The sequence below is a fragment of the Amblyomma americanum genome, chromosome 1 (genome assembly GCF_052857255.1).
Source record: "Amblyomma americanum isolate KBUSLIRL-KWMA chromosome 1, ASM5285725v1, whole genome shotgun sequence".
Classification (NCBI taxonomy): Eukaryota; Metazoa; Arthropoda; class Arachnida; order Ixodida; family Ixodidae; genus Amblyomma; species Amblyomma americanum.
In genome coordinates this window covers 38,885,564-38,905,657 of record NC_135497.1, presented here as the reverse complement: position 1 = coordinate 38,905,657, position 20,094 = coordinate 38,885,564, and positions in this window count along the sequence as shown.

The following is a 20,094-nucleotide window of genomic DNA, read 5'->3' as shown; positions in this document are numbered from 1 at the left end:
GGTCGAGAATGTTAGATGGATGGTCAGTCGCACGGGTGGGCTCAAATAATTTGAGACAGACCGAAAGTTATACATGTGTTTAAGAATTGACTAGATGCCTGATTTTTTTTTTTGTTAAGGTGGTATATATAACGAAGTATACCCTTCGTTAAAGGAAACATTTTTATTTGACTTGACGTTTCGATCGGAGGACCGAACAAGAGCGCACTCTCGCAAAAAATCTGTCCTTTCCTTTCAAAAAGATCGGATATGTTTCCTTTAACGAAGCGTATACTTCGCTGTATATTTTTTAAACAGTCAAGCACGTCATGCTATCTCTCTCTCTCTCTCTCTCTCTCTCACACACACACACACACACACGCACGCACGCACGCACACACACACACGCACTCACGCACACACGCACGCACGCACGCACTCACTCACGCACGCACACACGCACACACGCACGCACGCACGCGCGCGCACACACACACACACACGCACGCACACACACGCGCACACACACACACACACACACACACACACACACACACACACACGCACACACGCACACGTACACACGCACACACACACACACACACACACACACACACACACACACACACACACACACACACACACACACACACACACACACACACACACACACACACACACACACACACACACACGCACGCACGCACGCACGCACGCACTAAAAAAGAGATATGGCAGGAAAATATTTTACTCGTCCTCCTCATCCTCGTTATTTATCATATCTTAACCCCGGTTAGGCATCACATAGTGAGGGGAAATCATGTAGAACTGGCACAATTCATACGAAGGATAACTGTGCTAAGGGGGAAAATTATGACAGCTTGTCTTTGTAAACTACCGCCCCTTTCCTGCAAGTGGAGATGGTCTTCTCGTCACAGTTCAGACAAAAGGCTCATTTCCTGCTAGGGAGTCAAGTGAGGTCAACTTGCGAGGGACAACCCCTTCCACACTCCCTCGCGAGACCCAAAGGCACAGCTCCAACTGTGGCACTCTTTACGGGACATGGCTGGCCCGCTTAACCCTTGCGCTATTGTTGTCACGACACTGCAATCCCTGGTCGCATCAGGCTTACAGATGCTGTAGGAGTCACCGGAGCGATACCGGCGGCACTTTGTTTTTCTCAGCACACCAAAACTACCCGACTCATCTGGGCTTTGGGAGAATATTGAAAGTACGCTCACAAGTTTGCGTGCTGAATTAGCAGTTCACAAGAGCGGTAGTCAAATGTGGTGGCTTCATGCGTGCTTTCACGGAAGAAACAGACAGCTCCACTTTTAGGCACTTCTGAGAAATCATCTAAACGATACACACCACGTGCTTACAGGGGCTTCATACACTACTTGTTGTACTGCCGGTGATTATTTCAGGCTTTCAACGAGGAGCCCTCGAAGAAAAGGGCTGGCTAAGGTTGGCTGCTCCGTCATCCGTGAAAAGCACTGTTTTTTCCTGCCTTTCCAGTGAAAGCGCCCTTTTTTTTAACTCAACGCTGAAGGTAGGAGGAGTCAACCAATGCGTGGAGTGCCTTTCAGCCAGTCTCGCGGCGGCTTCGCTTCCGCTTTTATTTACTTTGTTTAGCTTTCTGAGAACAGCTTGTTTCAGTCGCAGACAACATAGCCGCAAATCAGGCCCGCGGAAATAAAAATACGCGTGTACTCTTTGATTTTAGATATCCCTCCGCCGATGGCAGTGAGGCAAGCCGCCACGGGACTAATTAGGGAAATCGGCTGCACAGGACAATAATTCGAGGTTTCTAAGAATGCTCGGAACGTGTAGATCGAGTTCCCGCGGTAAAGAGAGTTCAGACTCCTCTTTAGTGCACCTTTAAGGACGCTATGATGGCGTAGAGTCGGAGCATGCACCTCATGTGCAAGACGCCCGCGGTTCGAATCCCTGTTGCGCCACAGTTCTCCATCAGATTAGAAAAACAAATTTGGTAGCACCGAATAGGCGAACACACCCGGCAACGCATCCTCTCATCAGAGCAGGATTTGACCATCTAATAACACTTGGCCACCACCTCCTACATGGGTACACCAATTAACTCCCGGCCCTCAGCCCCCAGCGCCTGTGGAGAAACTCACCAAGGCGGCAGTCAGATATACAGGGTGTTTCACCTAGCACTTTACACGATTTTTAAAAATAGGCATTTTGAGTTAGAAGATCGTTTTTTTTTCGGCGTAAAATCGGTAGCGGTGTGAGTAAATCAGAATACAGGTATTACCTGCTAACTAGCTGCTGGTTAGGTAATATTGAATAGTCAACTTTTAAACTATTACTGTTGGGCTCCTGAATTATTGAGAGGCCCACGGTCAATATTATCCCGATCTGTTTTTAAAATTTTGAAGACGCTGTTACCGTCGGCGCTGTGGCCCAACAAATTTTGCCTATATTGGGCCAAAATATATGCGCTTTTAAAAATCTTGTAGCCAAAGCAACCCGTCCAGTGCACGTAACTTGTGGAAATGGCCAAAATTTGTCGGGTCACAGCGCCGAGGCTAACCGCGTTTTGAAACATCTAAAAACTTATATGGATATCACTCACAATGGGCTACGCGCGTCTCTGTAATCAAGGTTACCAAACAGTAATAGTTTAAAAGTTAACCATCTGATTTTAATTAACCATTTTTCTAATTAGCAGGTTTTAGTTGTATTCTGATGTACTCCGCCGCTGACAATGCTATGCCGAAAAAAGCGCGCTTCTAATTCAAAAACCTATTTTTAAATGCTGTGAAAAATCTCAGGTGAAACACCCTGTATATGACATAGAACAGGCTGCCGTTGAAACTGAGCCTGGAAACGTTTAACACTAGAGCCCAGCTAGCAGAGCTGTTCGGGGAATTAGAGGGCATGTCATGACAGCGAGGTCAGAAGGACTGCGGAGGCATACGCAGTATTAAAGGCCATTTTGCTCTCTCATTTTATTAAAGAAGCGAGAACTATATGTAGCATGAATGGCCGACAAGCATACAGATGGCAAGAAAGACGAATTTTGTTGAGGATGATGTTTCTTTTTTTTTATGACGCAAAGGCATCTGTGGCCAAAGAGCGCCATGGCACAAGTTATTTTTCTTCTACTCTTGGGGGGGGGGGGGGAGGGGGGGGTCAAAGACCTATTTCCCAAGCGATTCACCCTAAATAAGCCGCGCACCACCAGACCAGGGGAAAGAAGCTTGCAGCCACTGCATCACCGGTGGGTACGCGGCGGCACAGGGAATCGAACCCCGCAACTCCCGCATGCGAGGCGGATGCTCAGTCGACTCGGCCACCGCTGCGGTAACTCGGCATTTTGCTTTTCGCAAAGAAACAGTTTTGCTATCTTCTCCTTCGTTCTTGCTCATGGGGGGCGAGGCAGGCGTACCGTGCACCCTGACGTTGACAAAATATAACAAAAAATCGTTGGCGCTGCAAATGTTATCCAGTAGGAATTCATGGACCTCACGACATACTATCCAGTGTAAGGGTTACAACGGTTTCTTTACGGATGAATAAAAAAGCCCTGACCATGTTAGTTTCACTGCGTGTAGGGGGCGCCACTTGTAATCCAACAGGCTGCTGCGCTGCGCTGCCCACGGCTACATTTAAGTGTTCGCGCGAGTGTGCTTCTTAGGCGAATGCGCTCTCGGTGCAGGCCCTGTTTTGCGCTGATGCACGATATCGTCATTCAGCGTACAAGTCTTCTGTGATCAGGCACTGCCGGTGTGCCTGGTCTAGTGGCGGTCCTGAGGGAGGCGGAGGAAGCGGACGCCCCCCCCCCCGCCCCCCCCTCCCCCCAGACGCCCCTTTGCACACCTTCCTGAACGTCCATTTTCGGGCTTTCACGGAGCACGTAGAGAAAATTTGCCACCGGTTATTTTTCGAACCAAGAAGAACAAATACCTCTAAACAGCACCTAAGTACATTCGGCCAGGACAGCGCGGGGTCCCGATGGAGTCCAAAATAATGGGCTCACACGACACGCGGGGAAGAAGATCACGATCCTCAAAAACCTGTGACGGGGCGAGAAGTGACCTTTGACGCAGAACTGGAAAGCTCCTCTCCGCGACTGTGTGACGTGTCAAGCCGACCGTAAACTGCCACCCTGGCAGGTGGCAGTTGAATTAATGACCGCTGCACCACTGCGCCAGGAGGGGTATGAGGACTCCCAGGGGTCTATGAATGTAAAGTAGGGAATGACCGTCTGCATATATTGGATTGTGTCCCCTCCAATTTTCTCTCGAACTTTCGAGTCGTTTCCGCTATGTTCACTTCCGTTTCCCGGTTGAAGGGGGAGGGCGTCGCTCTATATGCGCAAGGTTACGCGCTCTCGCGCCGCCTCTGGAGGTACTTTCTGTAAAGTCAGCTCCTTCTCTTGCCATCGAAGAAAGCAAGCTCAGCACACATCCGTCGCTCGACGCGTGCAGCTCAGCTTCCTTTCCGACAGTGCCTGCGAGCGTGGACACTCAGAAATCCTTTCCGTGCACAGCCTGCACATTTGCCTGGCCAGTGTTCTCGTGACAGAAGGCGTCGAAAGCAACAACTCGAGAATTGAAAGTCTTGCAGACCGGTGTATGCTAGTCTGCAACCGAGCTGCGAGAGCAAGAACGCTTGCGTCTGAGCCACTCGTCTGGATATCATAATGGACCCGGCAGACGAGTGGCGCCCCACTGCCAGGCTACCACCCTTGAGGCCCTTGATGCTTGCGTTGAAGAACTGTACGCCAACGTACGAACTCTACTGCAGGTTCTGGACTTCGCTACCAGTCAGCATCGCCTCGGCAGAGCGCCCGTTGTCAACACGCCGTCGTTTGAAGGCGTGGCTTCGGGCAAAGATGGCCGAGGTGCGCCTGATCGCGCCTGCTTTGCTGAACGTCCACAGGCATGTTCGTGCTGACGCATCTCGTGTCACAGACCGCTTTGTAAAAAGAAAAAGAAACCTGAGGACTGGTTTTCGTGAAATGAGCGTCCGTGGAAAGGAGTACAAGTGTAAATGTTTAATTATTCGAAGCAAAAGCTATATTAAGAAAGGATGCATATGTCGTTTACTTTTCGCTTACAGTTACTTTGCTCTTCATGAATGGCGCTATCATTCAAGTTATAGTATTGTGGGATAAATATAAAATGATTATATACGAGTATTGCTCAGGTAACCGTCAATATTCAAAGCATGAGTTATGTTAAAACCTCCATGTCGTTCGCCATTTGCTGTTCAACTATAAAGCGCGAAAAATTTGTACTACAAACAAAAAGCCAACAGAGAAATCGATTTTTCGATTTCATTTTTGGTATAAGGAAGTGCGGCCGCGCCCCCTAGAATAAATAAGTGGGACCACCACCAGGCTGGTCTGGTATGCAAAGCGTTAGGCTGTTCGATGGATGGATGGATGGAAGGTATGAGAGTCCCCTTTGAAGCGGGGTGATGGCAGTTGCCACCATGCTCAGTGTTTCCTTTATTTTTGTTTAACTGCCTTGTAAGTTTTCAAAATTCGCTATTTTCTTTAAAATACGTCTTCCTACAATTTTAACCTGATGTCATCTCTCTACTTTTGAGCCACCAATCTTCAAATCGCTTTTTGCTAATTTCCACCACAGATTTATTTACATGACTATTGTTATCTCTAAACCCTGGGCCTCAGGGAAGGAGCACGGCTGGTCTGGTATGCAAAGCGTTCGGATATTGACAGCGTGGAGTGACAGGTGCGACACCTACCGCCGCGCACCTACCTCAGCGGCTCTAATCGCGGGAAGAAAGGCGGCGGGAACGCATGCGCGGAGAGAAAACAAAGGGGCCAAGAAAATGTCCGGCTTTTCTCCTATTCATGGTACTCGGGGAAGCTAGCGCTTCAAGCACACACGATTTCAGCCCACCCGCCATCGCATCTGGCTTGCCCATAGAGAAGTAAAACCCAAAAAATCATGGTCTAGGCGCAAGAAGAAAGCAAGAGTACAAAGTAGCACTGAAGGTTTGCAGCGCGCATTTCGGTCCCGCTGATTTATTTTGGGCGATGCAGCGGTGGCTTAGGGGTGGAGCATCCGCCTCGCGTGCAAGAGGACAGGGTTCGAATCCCGGTGCCGCGAAATTCTCCGCCGGATTTGAAAAAGAAAACTCTACGTGTCGATGGAATTGCATAACCAGGCCTGGGGTGCGGTCTGATCTCGGTGACCAGAACTAACTACGCACTATCTCACCAGAGCAGGATTTGGCCACCCTGGTGTATTACTTGGCCACAACCTTGTAAATATATGGTTACAAAAATTAACCCTCTGCCCCAGTGGTTGCGGAACGACTGACCAAGGCGGCGGTCAGACCTGTGACGCAGCGGAGGTTGCAATAATCTCTGGCTCCGCGGACAGGCGGCCATTGGAAACTGAACCTGGCAGCGTTTAATGCTAGAACCTTATACATCGAGGCTAGCCTATAGCAGTGCTGTTCGATGAAATAGCTAGCGAGTATTAAACGGGATGTCATAGGGTTTAGTGAGGTTAGGAGGACAGGTGAGCCGTATACTGTATATACTAAGGGGCTGGCACGTACTGTGCTATCGTGGATAGCACTCGTAATAAACACAGTCGACATGTCAAAGAATTCAAAGCTGCTAAAGATTGCTTCAAATATTCCTTCTTTCTGCTAACTACACACGACTAGAATCAGCTACCTGCAGACGGGTTCCCTGTGGTATCTCGGGATGAGTTTTCATTCATTTCTGCATGCTTTACGATCATTTGTGTAGCACCTAGCAAGCATAATTTTTTGCCGTTTTTTTCAGTTTCTCTTGGTATTTTTGTCACTATGCATGAATTGACTTCATTCTTACCTTAGTGTTGGAAAGGAGTGGTAGTCTGGTAGTATGTAATTATCAGACAAACGAGAACTAGGTGTCGGACGCGTGATCAATCAGGACATAGCTGGCAACATTCAGGAGTGCTATAGAATTAACGAGAGCGTGGCAGCTAATGTAGTTACGCTTAATAAGGTACAAGCTGAAGGTGGTGTATACGCCCGCGCGCCTACATCCAGCCATGATGACCCGATCGTTGAAAGCCTCTAAGAGGAAGTGGACGTGGAAGAGCCCCAATGGTGCGATTAAAAATGAAGTAATACTTAATAATATATGCGGTCCACCTTGCATTGTGCAGAATGTATAGGTCCTCGGAATAGTGGGCTGTAGTGATCACAGAGTGGTATAGTTTCGATTTATCTTAGACTTGAAGAGGGACCGGAAGAAACTAGTGAAGCGGAGGCCCATTAACGAGTAAGCAGTGAGAGGAAAAGTAGAGGAATTCAGGATTTCCCTGAAGAACAGATATTCGGCTTTAACTGAGGAAGGTGATATTAATGTTCAAACAATGGATGATAATCTCACTGCTATCATTACGGAGTCCGCCGTAGAAGTAGGAGGTCGGATGGTTGACAGGTGGAGGCATTCGCCCGATACAGATACTGCTGCTCCTGAGCAGCATACTCACCTGGACCAGTGGAGTGGTATGACAGTAAGTACCTTTGACAAATGGTCGAATAAATTTTATTCATTCATCTGGCTGCTTGGTATTTTCATGTTTCATATGTAACGGGAGATGAAATGCAGATCTGTCCTAAGGGTGAATGTGGCCATTTGATAACACCATTTTACAGTAGCCTATTTATCTAGTTAGGACTTTCGTTCACTACATGACGCATGTATGCCTTAAATAAAGGGAACCAGAACTCGTGGAGTAAAAAAAATTTTCCTGACTTGTTTGTGGTGAACATTGTATATGCCACAGCTAGCATTGTGTGATCTCCAGACGCACATGTTGATGCGTCTGTATTTCTCCGAGAGTGGGTGCAGAAAGCAAACATCTGCTTGGAACCCTTTGTGGTCGTTTTCCAGATCTAGACTTCATCTCTTAAGAATATGTGAAAGTATTTTAGTCCTGGCAAAACAGCACGCTGGGTAACAGGACACAGGTAAGACACAGATACAACGCTGGCTAACAACTGAGGAATTTATTGCTTTGCTCAAAATAAATACTGGGAGCATCATCCAAATTGCAGAGGAAGGAAGTCATGCATGTAATCATCATTTTGTCGCATCTGTTGTGATTATTTATCAAGATAGCCATTTTTTTCCGTTAATATTACTGACGATGTGCTTACGCAGGTTGAGCAATTCTTATGTATGATGTACGACTGGTATATCTCGCGCATAAGGTATCGATTATGTATCCTCAGAATTTTACATTCTCGAAATTGTGGAATGCACCCATAGTCCGACAAGTGTCTTGCTACCATGCTGCCATGTCCTGTCTGTGTTGCCGACATGTTCCATTAGATGTATGTTGACACACCGACTTTATTTCCCAACATATGACGCTCCTCATGACAAAGGGATCTTGTACACTAGGCCACTGTCGCATTCTGTGAATTTCTCTCTGTGCTTCGTCTTACACGGGACTGTCTATGAAGCACCTTTGCTGGTCGTGTTGCATACTAATTTCAGCTACTTTCTGCGAAAACAAATCAAGCCTTTGCAAAGAAATTCTACAAGCTGCAAAAGAAGGTCCAGTGCCAAAAATTGAAGAACGAAGCCCAAAAACTTGTGTGAAGCCAACAACTTGACCAAACTAGGGCCTTCTGTGAAGATGGGTGAGGGCCTATGCCTTTGTTAATTCAGAAACACAAAAGGATAACCGGCCTTCTGGTGTAATTGTCTCTGAACAATTAAGGATCGTGGCAGCAACCCTTAGGGTGGTATCTGCAAGAATTGCTCACCGTGGAAGACCTTTTCCTGGCAAAGAAGCCAGAAATGCGTGCATTCCTCTCGAACAGCTGTCCAGAAGATGTGTGTACTCCATTGTAATCAAGGACTTATGTACATTACACGCTGCCACATACCGCCTTGTCTGAGATGGTAAGAGAAGGCATTGGTTCCATGTGAGCAGCACGATTCCAGAACCAATGCAGATCGATTCCCGCAGTTGTTAAACATCTATGTGTGTTCTACCTATGTTAAGTTTAATGATGATCTGTACATTCAGTGGCAAGGAGTATGCACCTGTTCCTGTGTTGCACCAATTCTCGTGACCTTCTGCTGACTTGCCTGTCAAGATCTTCAACTAATAGAAGCTTTTCGTGGTACGAATACGATAACATTCCGATTTGCGTGCATATTCCTAGTAATCATCAAGCTAACCAAGGACAACACAAGGTCATTGCTGACATCTTTAAGACCTCCGAAGCTCTTGCCAACATTTAGCTAACCAATGAAATGCCAGTGGAGGTACAATTTCAGTTTCTCGATCTATGACTGTAGAGCGGAGAGGCCCATATGTGCTTGTGTTATCTTGCGCAGTCGAAAAAAATGCTGTAGCTACAGACGCACTGAAAAATGCCCTAAACAGATTGTGTATTGACCGTCAACAGGAAAGTGTCGAGGCTCAACTGACACGGTTAGGTGAAGCTAGTTTCCCAGACGACCTCATCTGCAGCCTTGGCTTCAAGGTAATGAAAGAAATTTGCCGATCTACCCCAACGAGGCTTCGGAAAGAATACGGAAGTTAGCTGTCATGCCATATGCGCACTCTGTCAGCCACGTGCTAAAGAAAGTGGTCGGGCGGGCCGCTGTGAACTTAGTATATATGCCGATTCACACGATGGTCCGTTCGCACGCGGCCCGCGCATCACGTGTTTATGCGCCACTAAAAACTGGCCTGCGATTCGATGACGTCAAGCGGATACGACGGGCCAAAAGAGCAGACGACGCGCTGGGTGTGCCACTGTTGCCAGATTATTTTAAAGTGTTGGTCAACGCTGGTCAAACTGGTTTTTCCTTGCGACCCATGACTGCGATTGAATGGTGCAGGTGTGGCCCTTTGTCCAATTCCTCAATAGCCTGGGCCGTCTTGCTAGCCCCGTCGATCACTTCGTCATGGTAGCGAACGCAGTGCAGCTTGTCAAAACAGCGCGCCAGCTCAGCGAAATGCGCGAGCCGAAATACTGGCAAGAGCGGTGGTTGCCAGAGCTAGCGCGGGCATCTTCGCGGGCCACCGATAATTCCCGCGAAGGGAAGAGGCACTTGAAGTTCCTTGGTTGTCCAGTCCGCGGGCCGACAGCACGCCTCTCGATTTGGTGACGCACGAACACGTGATGCGCGGGCCGCGGGCGAGCGGTCCGTCGTGTGAATCGGCCATATGCAACGCGCCCAGCAAAGGTGCTTCAAAGACCGCCCTGTGTAAGACGAAGCAATGAGACAAATTCACAACATGCGACAGTGACTTGCTTAACAAAATCCCTTTGTCATGCTGAGCATCACATGCTCGGAAAAAGAGTGGCGTGTTAACATTCGTCTAATGGAGCATTTCGACAACTTAGACAGGATATGGCAGCAAGCAAGCAAGACAGGTGCTGTACAGTGAATGCATTCCGCACTTTGGAAGTGGTAAAATTTTGAGGAAATATAATCGATAGCTCATGCGCGAGATATATGAGGTGTACATCATATATGCGAATTCCTCAACCGGCGGAAGCACATCATCCATAATGTTAATGAAAAAAGAAATTGACCGGATATATAATCCAGTCACGGATATAATCCGTGATTATATCTGGGTAAATAGTCACGAGAGATGTCACAAACTGATGATTCCATGACCTTCGTTCTCGGTATTTGGGATGATGCTTCCTGTATTTATTGCGAGCAAAGCGATAAATTCCTCAGTTGTTGGCGCTGTATCTGTGTCATCTTGTCGGTGTCCTGTTACCCTGCGCGGATTTCCCAAGCATCATGCGCCAACTGGCCCGGCGGCCTTCTGTGAAAGAGTTTAGTGACCTCGTGCAAAATTTTCTCAATGGCTTTTGAGTTTACTGGCCGCAGACACGAAAGATATGTTAACTTGGTACTGTTGCCTGGTTTTAAAGATGTCACATACTTGGTATAATAATGAATGCATGCTTTGTGTTGTGTTGAAGCGGACCACTGTGATGGAAAGGGTTGCATCGCTGACTTTGACACAGATACTATATTTTCTTCAGTCACAGTGAATGTTACACCGAATTATCGTTGGTCTGTTTGTGAAGCATTATGAAGTGTGCTATATTTTCCTCTGTTGTCGCGGTGTTTCGGGCCTTTTATAGTCAGCTCGCTCTCCAGCAAGGCCAGTGCGTTGTTTGCACTAGCTTGTAGCAATTCATGCAGAATTAATGGCATCGCCTGATCACCTTCACTCCATTTCCTAACAGGTAGCTTTCCAGCTCAAACCTTGTTCTTATAATGCCGCTTAGAGCTATTTTCTCTGAAACCACAATGGCCTCGTTGGAATGGTTTAGGGAATAACAGCTGGCGCTCGCCCGCCACATGGGCAGATTTTATTCTCTCTGTTAGCGCTAGCATGCATAATATCACACATCATTAATGAGATGTATGTTGACATTTTATAAGGATCATTGACCAATGGAAACTGACATGAAATGTACTGTTTTTGTGTAAAATGCAGACACGCACCATGCATGCCGTTCTGCGAAGGAAATCCTGAGGCGGCTGATAACCTGTTCGTCGAGGGAGGAAGAATACTCAGCAGGCTCACTACTGCGGTTCACTCTACAACTGCCATACTGTCAAGATTATGGATGTTCAGCACAAGCTACCTTATGTTTGTGTACAAGCTATTCCTGGGAGTTAGTGTCACAGTCCAAGCCTTCCTCAGGCTGGTTTATAATGATGCGCAGGCATGAATGTTTGATTGTTTCCTCTGAAAAAATTAGGAGGTAGGTGTAACTGCAATTGAATTTTAATTTTGCAGCACCATAACACCAATAAAGCAGGCATGGTGCAGTCGTTCCTTGGATGACAGTAAGGAATTCATTGCCGAAGCTTCTTGTGCTTTGTGGATGTCTTTGTTCTGACAATAAAAATTTCCGCATTTCTACAGTATTGTGATTTGTCAATGAATGGTTTTTTGTTGGTGCACAGCCTGTCTACTTCTATGAAGAGCTCCAGTAATACAGGTATATTACATTATGTAACTATTATAATGGTAAACTTAAAGAACACATTAAGAAAGGCAAAAAAAGTGGGAAACCCATTCCGTGCATTTTTCCTGAAGGGTGTATACGGGTGTAAAGAGCGCTAAATCGCCAATGACTCGGCGGTAATAGGGTGCGAGCCGCCCCAACACCTGTGGGTCACTTTTTTCATTTTCGGGCTAGCTCTTTCGCGAAACACCCTGCCTGCAAGGTGTATGAAAACACCAAGACCCATCAGGGCCTGGTGCAAGGGTGCGAGTTATAGACACCTGAAAACTCCTTTAAAGACATACTACTTTTTACAGCATACAGTCGGATAAAACTGAAGCGGCAGATGCCCCTCAAACGAAGCCCTCCAGCCAATGGCTTCGACCGATTTTCATGACGCCGCGCCCCTTTCTTCTGCCACCCACTGCGATGTCCCGCTAGCTGGTCTGAGGGGGATCACCACGTCATGAGAGTCTGCCGTCGCCATTGGCTGGAGGCCATTTTTTTAGGGGAATTTGCCGCTTCGTTTTTGAGTTGTATCCGTCTACACTAAGCTGATTAACTAATTACGAAAGGTAAACTTTTTATTGCAGTTAGGCGCTAGAATGCAATCAGAGTTGTGTAGCCAGCCGTTAGTAATAGTCATATAATTTTTAAAATGACGGAAGTCAACAGTCACCGATGCCAAGGTCAAAGGGGATGTCTTTTCTGATTAATTTTGTATTTTTCATCAATGGGAGATTAATAAAAGCAGAAGAAAAAACAACCACATGCCACCGGTGGGTTCCGAACCCACGACCTTCGAATATCGCGTCCGGTACTCTACCAACTGAGCTACACCTGCGGCTGTCCAGTCTACTGCTTTCGGGAGTATTTATGTGTAGTGTAAGCGAACCTTGAGAGTGTGCACGGCAAAAGCTAGTTTCGCTCGCAAGTCCAGCTCTCTTGGACATCACGTTGCCAAAACATACTATATCTCTCTTTTGACGGCATTCCCTGTCAAGCAAATAAAATAAAACGTATGTCGATGCAACATGTGTGCACATTATTTAGCTCAAAATGTGTAGCTGACATTTTATATAATAATAATTGGTTTTGGGGGAAAGGAAATGGCGCAGTATGTCTCATATATCGTTGGACACGTGAACAGCGCCGTAAGGGGAGGGATAAACGAGGGAGTGAAAGAAGATGTGCCGTAGTGGAGGGCTCCGGAATAATTTAGACCATTTGGGGATCTTGAACCTGCACTGACACCGCACAGCACACGGGCGCCTTTTGCGTTTCGCCTCCATTGAAAGGCAGCCGCCGTGGTCGGGTTCGAACCCGGGAACTCCGGATCAGTAGCCGAGCGCTCTTACCTCTGAGCCACCGCGGCGGGTACTGACGTTTTTCAGATACACGGTTTTGTACATGCATTATAAACAATAAAATTCATGTACAAAGGACTACCTTAACATTACAGAGGGCGGGATTGAACCCTGACCCTCCGACAGCCGAAGGATCCGGTTCAATGCCGGCTGCAGCGGCGGCGTTTCGATGGAAGCGAAACGCAAAAGGCGCCGTGTGTTCCGTTCATGGGATGTCAACGCACATTAAAGGACCAGGTGGTCCAAATCAACCCATAGCCATCCCTTACGGCGCTTTTCCTCCTTTCAGAGCTGCCTTCCTCTCCACGACAGCCGCAGCACTTTCCTGGCTTGCCTCGCTCTGCGTTGGTTTCCTCTCGGACACCAATACGACGTACGGGATGGCCTATGCACCTCTTCTGCCTCACTTTTGGGGTGCTTCGATAAGCAAACGAGACTAAGACTTTGAGAGGGGAAACGGAATATGAAGTGACTTTGAAGACATGCTGCTGGTCTGTTCGACGTAGGGGCAAAATTCAAGCCCGAACTTTACGCAAAACCGCCACAACTACGCGCGTTTAAAATGATGGCATGACAGTAGCAGTGTTTGATACAGTCGACCTCCCAATTAGCGCTCTGTGCGTTCTGCGTTCTTCTAGCCTCCGTTCCGTTTTCGTTGGGCTACACCATTATGATATGAAGTGTCAGAAAAATCGGAAACTGTAGGCCCAATTCACTGCGCGAACGTTAATTCACCGCCCTCGACGGCTAGCCAGATGTCCCCGTCACCAATGATCAACTGCGTTTTAATAATAATAATAATAATATTAATAATTGGTTTTTGAGGAAAGGAAATGGCGCAGTATCTGTCTCATATCGTTGTACACCTGAACCGCGCCGTAAGGAAGGAGATAAAGGAGGGACTAGGAGAAGAATGGAAGTAAGAGGTGCCGTAGTGGAGGGCTCCGGAATAATTTCGACCACCTGGGATTCTTTAACGTGCACTGACATCGCACAGCACACGGGCGTCTTAGCGTTTTGCCTCCATAAAAACGCAGCCGCCGCGGTCGGGTTCGAACCCGGGAACTGCGGATCAGTAGCCGAGCGCCCTAAGCCACCGCGGCGGGTCTGACCGCTTCTGTATTATCACATTACAGTGCTAACTGTGTATTAGCCTCGTTGCCCCGGTTTCGCGTAGTCGTCCCGTCCGCAACGGACCAGGTGGTGGAAGGTGAAGAGCAGAAGGAGCGAGGATGGCGAGGACGCGTGGAGCATGGACCATGTGCGGGAAGCATGGAGGAAGAAAAAACCTCCTCCATGGCGGGAAGAGCAGTTGCGCCATCCGTGAGTTCCTCACTCATGCGTTCCCCGAAAGATGGCGCTTTCTCACCTCCGATGTCACGATCCGGTTGTGCCATGTGTAATCAGGTGTACTACGCTCAGCTTTGTAAGCAGCTCTGCGTGCGTGACTGTGCAGTGGTGGCCACCACAGTTGCAAAACCGCGCATAGCTTGGAGGCAAGAAAACGCGGGAAGGATGCGTCACGTCGGAGTTCTTAGTGCTTTAAGAGACGCTTCTAGAATAGGGTGACCCTTTCGGTTAGAAGCACAGGGGGAATAGCATGGAATAACCGGAAAGGCGTTTTATTTTCGAATACTGTTTGCCGGTAAAGGCCGTTATAGGGAAGATGCAGAAAGCAAGCTTTTCCACAAGGAAAAGTAAGGCTGTTCGAAAAGAAACAAAACAAAATACAAACATGAGCACAAAACTGCAACGTATGCAAAATGCATTTCAAAGTTTCCGGTTAATAGCATTTATTCTGGTTAATACGCGTTATTGTCCTGCGCATGCGCACAGGCGTCCCGCTATTCCCGCATGCCTCTAACCGATAGTCACCCTGCTCTAAAAGTCCCTAGTACTTTTTCTGGTGGTGGAGGTTCCGCGTAACGCTATGGGAGAGCTTTGTGCGCTGCCACAGAGGACAAGTAATAATAATAATAATAATAATAATAATAATAATAATAATAATAATAATAATAATAATAATTGTTTTTTGGGGGAAAGGAATTCGCCCAGTATCTGTCTCATATATCGGCGGACACCTGAACCGCGCCGTAAGGGAAGGGATAAAGGAGGGAGTGAAAGAATAAAGGAAGAGAGAGGTGCCGTAGTGGAGGGCTCCGGAATATTTTCGACCACCCGGAGATCTTTAACGAGCAGACATCGCACAGCACACGGGCGCCTTAGCGTTTTGCCTCCATAAACACGCAGCCGCCGCGGTCGGGTTCGAACCCGGGAAGCTGTGCTTGCAGGTGTGAAATTTGAGTGTTTGTTTGTTTCCGACACTTAATTGACTTGCTCCCAAAGCTGGACAAATGGCTTTGTCGCGGTGCAAGCTGTTGCAGCTTGCCACAACGATAATAAAATGAGACGGCCTGGAGCTTTTTCAGCACACTGCGGTATACCTAGTTTCTAACTTAGAAATGCATCCTTCCTTCAAAATAAGACAGATACATTATCCACTTTCTGAACAAAGTTTATTCACCGCGGATATCGAATGCACGGATCCTGAAACACGTCAGTTTTTATATAGTGTGTATTACACCTCAGACGCATTAACGTGCATAACATGCGGCCGCGATCGCACGACATGAGAGGAAAACAGCGCGTGGGACATTGCAACAGCTCCACAGTTGAGAGAGTTTTCTAGCCCTCTTAAAAGTAATTGAACACAGAAAAACTCAACTGAACACGTAGAAAACTAAGCTGTAAGCGGCGTATATGGCTTTCTGAGTGCACTTAGTTCATTCACAATTAGCACGAACGATCGGGGTTCGCAGAAGGAGCGCACTGAGTGCGCATGGCTGCACGATATTCCGGGAAATTAATGAACACGCTTCATCGCGACTGAACTACACGGTTGAGCGACACAGTCCTAGGGTGGCTGAAAAAAAGATGCCGCCTCTATTACGTTGTTCACGTACGTGTCGATATAGTCACGTCTGACCTACTATGCGCTATCGGATCGGGTTTGTAAATGCGCGAATTAGACTCCCAATTTTGGTCAGAGCGAATAAAGACTATGACCCGTATCTTAATTTAAGCGCAAATCAGCTGTAAAACTTTGTGAAAAATCAGAGGAGAAAGCGAAAGCTGCGCACTGGCAAGCGTGCTGGCACATATACCTCGCGTAAATTTGGTGTGGTTAAAACGTCGGCACAGAGTAAAAAAAAATAAAACAAACGCAACTGGTTTCCGCACGCGTCGTAGTGTCCTCCCACGCACGGCTAAGTGCGGGTGTTCGGCTCCGTGCCGACGCACTGCTCACCATCGTCCCCCCTGCGGGGATGTCCCTGCTTACGCTCAGGAACGTGTGGTGTCGCAACTCACCAACATCTGCATGTTGCAGACGCCCCTGCGGGGGCGGAAAAGAAGCATGGTGTGGAACTATATGGATACTGGAAAAAGCAGATCAGGAAGGAATCGTTCTATGATAACTCAAGAGGCAGTGCCCTACTCTTTGAAGCTAGGTTGCCCAGCAGCACAACTCGGACCTTGCCTTTCTGCGCCACCTTCTTTAGGCGGTGTGTCAGCTGGTGGGTATAGCGCAGTGCCACGCATCTAGCTCGCTCATGAGCTTGTAGCTCAGTCGTAGTTGCCCGTTTCGAAGCGTTTGTCGCTTTTAACAGGCCTTCAGCAACGGATGTCACGGGCTCTCTAGGGAAGCCCGCCTTCGTCATGCGATCTGCCTGCAGGTGCACACTCTCAATCACCTTGTGTGAGCAGGACTTGTCTAGGGCAACATGAAGGCATGTCTTGGCGATGCCTCTCTTTACTAATTTAGAATGGGCCGAACTAAAAGTCAAAAGTTATTTTCTGGACCTTGGCTGGTACATATACCAAACTCATGCGTCACTCACAAAAGGCCGAACATCCAGGAATTGTAGGCTGCCATCTCCAGAAAGCTCATGGGCGAAATTAAGAACATAGGCAGAAGACTGAAATACTTCCAAGGTTCGTTCGACCAGAACATCCTTTCTGTCATCCTGAGAAGTTTTAGCAACTACCACAAAGTCGTCGACGTATCTAAAAATCTTTAAAATCTTGTTGTTGTGAAGGCACGCCTCAATGCCTCTGTCCGAACTGGCCAGAAACAATTCACTTAGCGCGGGGGCAACACAAGAACCGATGCACACACCGGGGCGCTTAACGTAAATCCCGCCATCAAAGTTTACAAATGTTCTAGAAAGGTAAAACTCTAAAAGCGTTAAAAAATTCACGAAAGAAATAGCTGCATCGTTTTGAAAGCCCACAGTTGCTAAACATTCAATGCTCTCTTTCACTGTAATTAAAATTTCACTTTTAGGGATAGAATAAAACATGTTTTCGATATCAATCGAGAAAGCAATGTTAGCCCCAGAAGACAGTTCCTCTTTCGAGAAAAAATCAATTACATCTTTGGACTTAGCCACTCTGAACGGGCCATTAACAGGAAGGAGCTTCAACCGCTTTTGGATGAACTGAAAGAGGACAGCCTGCTTCAGTGACAATCGCACGCAGAGGGATTTCAGGCTTGTGTGTTTTAGCCGAGAAGAATACTGTATAGCCACTCTTGTCAGCACCTTGAATCCTTTTTTGCAGACTAGCCAAATTCAGGTCATTGCAAAGGAAAATCGCGTGCTTTTTAATCCTTGCACCGGTTGAACGCTTTTTCACAAAATTTTTCTGTATAGCCTCACGCGCTTTGGCTAGGAAGAAGTGTCTTGGCGTCACTGCGAACCCACCTTCCTTCTCGGCAACAAGCAAGGTGAGATCATTAGATTTTAAATAGTCAGCACTTGCTTTCGCATTGAGCTTAGCCTTCTTAGAACGGTAATCCTTGCTTAGGAGACAGTCCATATACCTTCAGACGTGCAACGAGTTTTCTGCTCCTCAACTGCCGAGTTAGCAACCTTTTTCACCATTGAGGCAAGTCCCACTGCCGTCTTTTTAGGCTCCGCGGAAAACTTCGGCCGGTGACTGAGTACAGGCTCAACCTCCTGTGGTAAGACACACCCACCTAGGCACCCACCCACTCACCACACAGCCACCCATGCAGCTATAGTTACAAAGAATTATCTGGGGCTTACTGCACCAGATAAACTGGGCAAAATGTGTAAAGCTGTTAATGTTGCCTCAGAAAAAAAAAATACCATTGCCCGATAAAACATCAAATGCCGTATGTAGCTTGCAGGACCAATGTGGTGTACACAATTGCCTTGTCATGCGGGAATTGCTACATCGGCCAAACTGGCCGCTGTATCAATGTTCGGCTTATGGAGCACAAGCCGGCTGTCGAGGCCCTATCAGGGTCGGGACACTTGGCGGCACATTGGAAACGTTATAATGAAAACTGTGCGCCGATATATAACCAGACAAGGGTCACTTTTGCAAGTTCAGACCAGAAGAAACCCGAAATACTGGAAGCCTTCCTCATTCACATGGAACTGCAGTCGTGTGTAAGCAACCCATCTTTGTCTTTGTCATCCAAAGAATTACATTTCTTAAACCAGAAGGTGCCATTGCACATGCGCTTGTGGGAGTGATCCGTTGTACATGATTGCCTGTATACGTTATGATTTTTTATCTAAGGGGACTTAACGTCCCAAATCGACTCAGGCTATGAGGGACGCCGTAGTGAAGGGCTCCGGAAATTTCGACCGCCTGGGGTTCTTTTACGTGCACTGACATCGCACAGCACAGGGGCCTCTGGAATTTCGCCTCCATGGAAATTCTGCCGCTGCGGCCGGGATCGAACTATATCTTGAATGTGTCTGTGTGGAATAAAACCGCTTGATGTCTAGCGTTCGTGGTGTCCGTCTTTCTTTCTTCTGTCCTTGTCTTTAGACCTAGTCACCATGTGCATCGAATCTAAAGATCTCTAACTAGCCCAGTGGTCCGCCTTAAATAACCTCATTTCAGCCCTTTAATCAGTTCAAATCGTGCAACTCGGTTCATCCTTTCAAACTATGCTCACGATACTCCAGCATATCCACCTTAAAATTTCAGCTGCAACTTTCCCCTCTCGCTTCCCGTCGCCGAATTTCACGCCTCTGCCTTTATCGCAGGTTTTTTTTTCATCGTTCACCCCGTGACAGCAAGCTCATTCAACCAGCGCGTCGAACACCCCGCACAGGCCATCCCGCATCGTGCCTGCACTGTCACATTCCAAGAGTCGTTTTTTTGTGCACACGGATCACGACTGGAATCACCTTCCCTGTGGCTTAGCGCTAATCCCTGGTCCTGCCAATTTCAAGACCGCCATCGAGGAAGCCATGTCATCTTCATGATTATCACGGAACAGTCATTGTCAACCGCCGTTCATACGCCCGATCCTCATGTGATGTCCCACGCGGGATCCTTGAGGTTCAAATAAATATAAATAAGTGAATAAAATACCTGGCATACTACCCACTGTGTCAGGCGGCAGCTCATTTAATCGTGAGAGGCTGCTCGGAGAGAGCAACCCAACCCAAATCCCATCGATGGCAGCACCTGCAATAGGAGCGCTTGACTGCTGCACCCCTGCGTCAGGAGTGGTAGGAGGACTCCCAGGGATCGATACATGTAAAGTAGAGAAGGACCTTCTGCATATATTTAATAGTTTAAGAGGAAAAAATAAACTCAGGCTTCCAGAGTGCATTAAGCGTCCTCTAGTGAGAAGGACTCGGAGCATTCATGAGCATTCACTTGCTCCCCTTTTCGC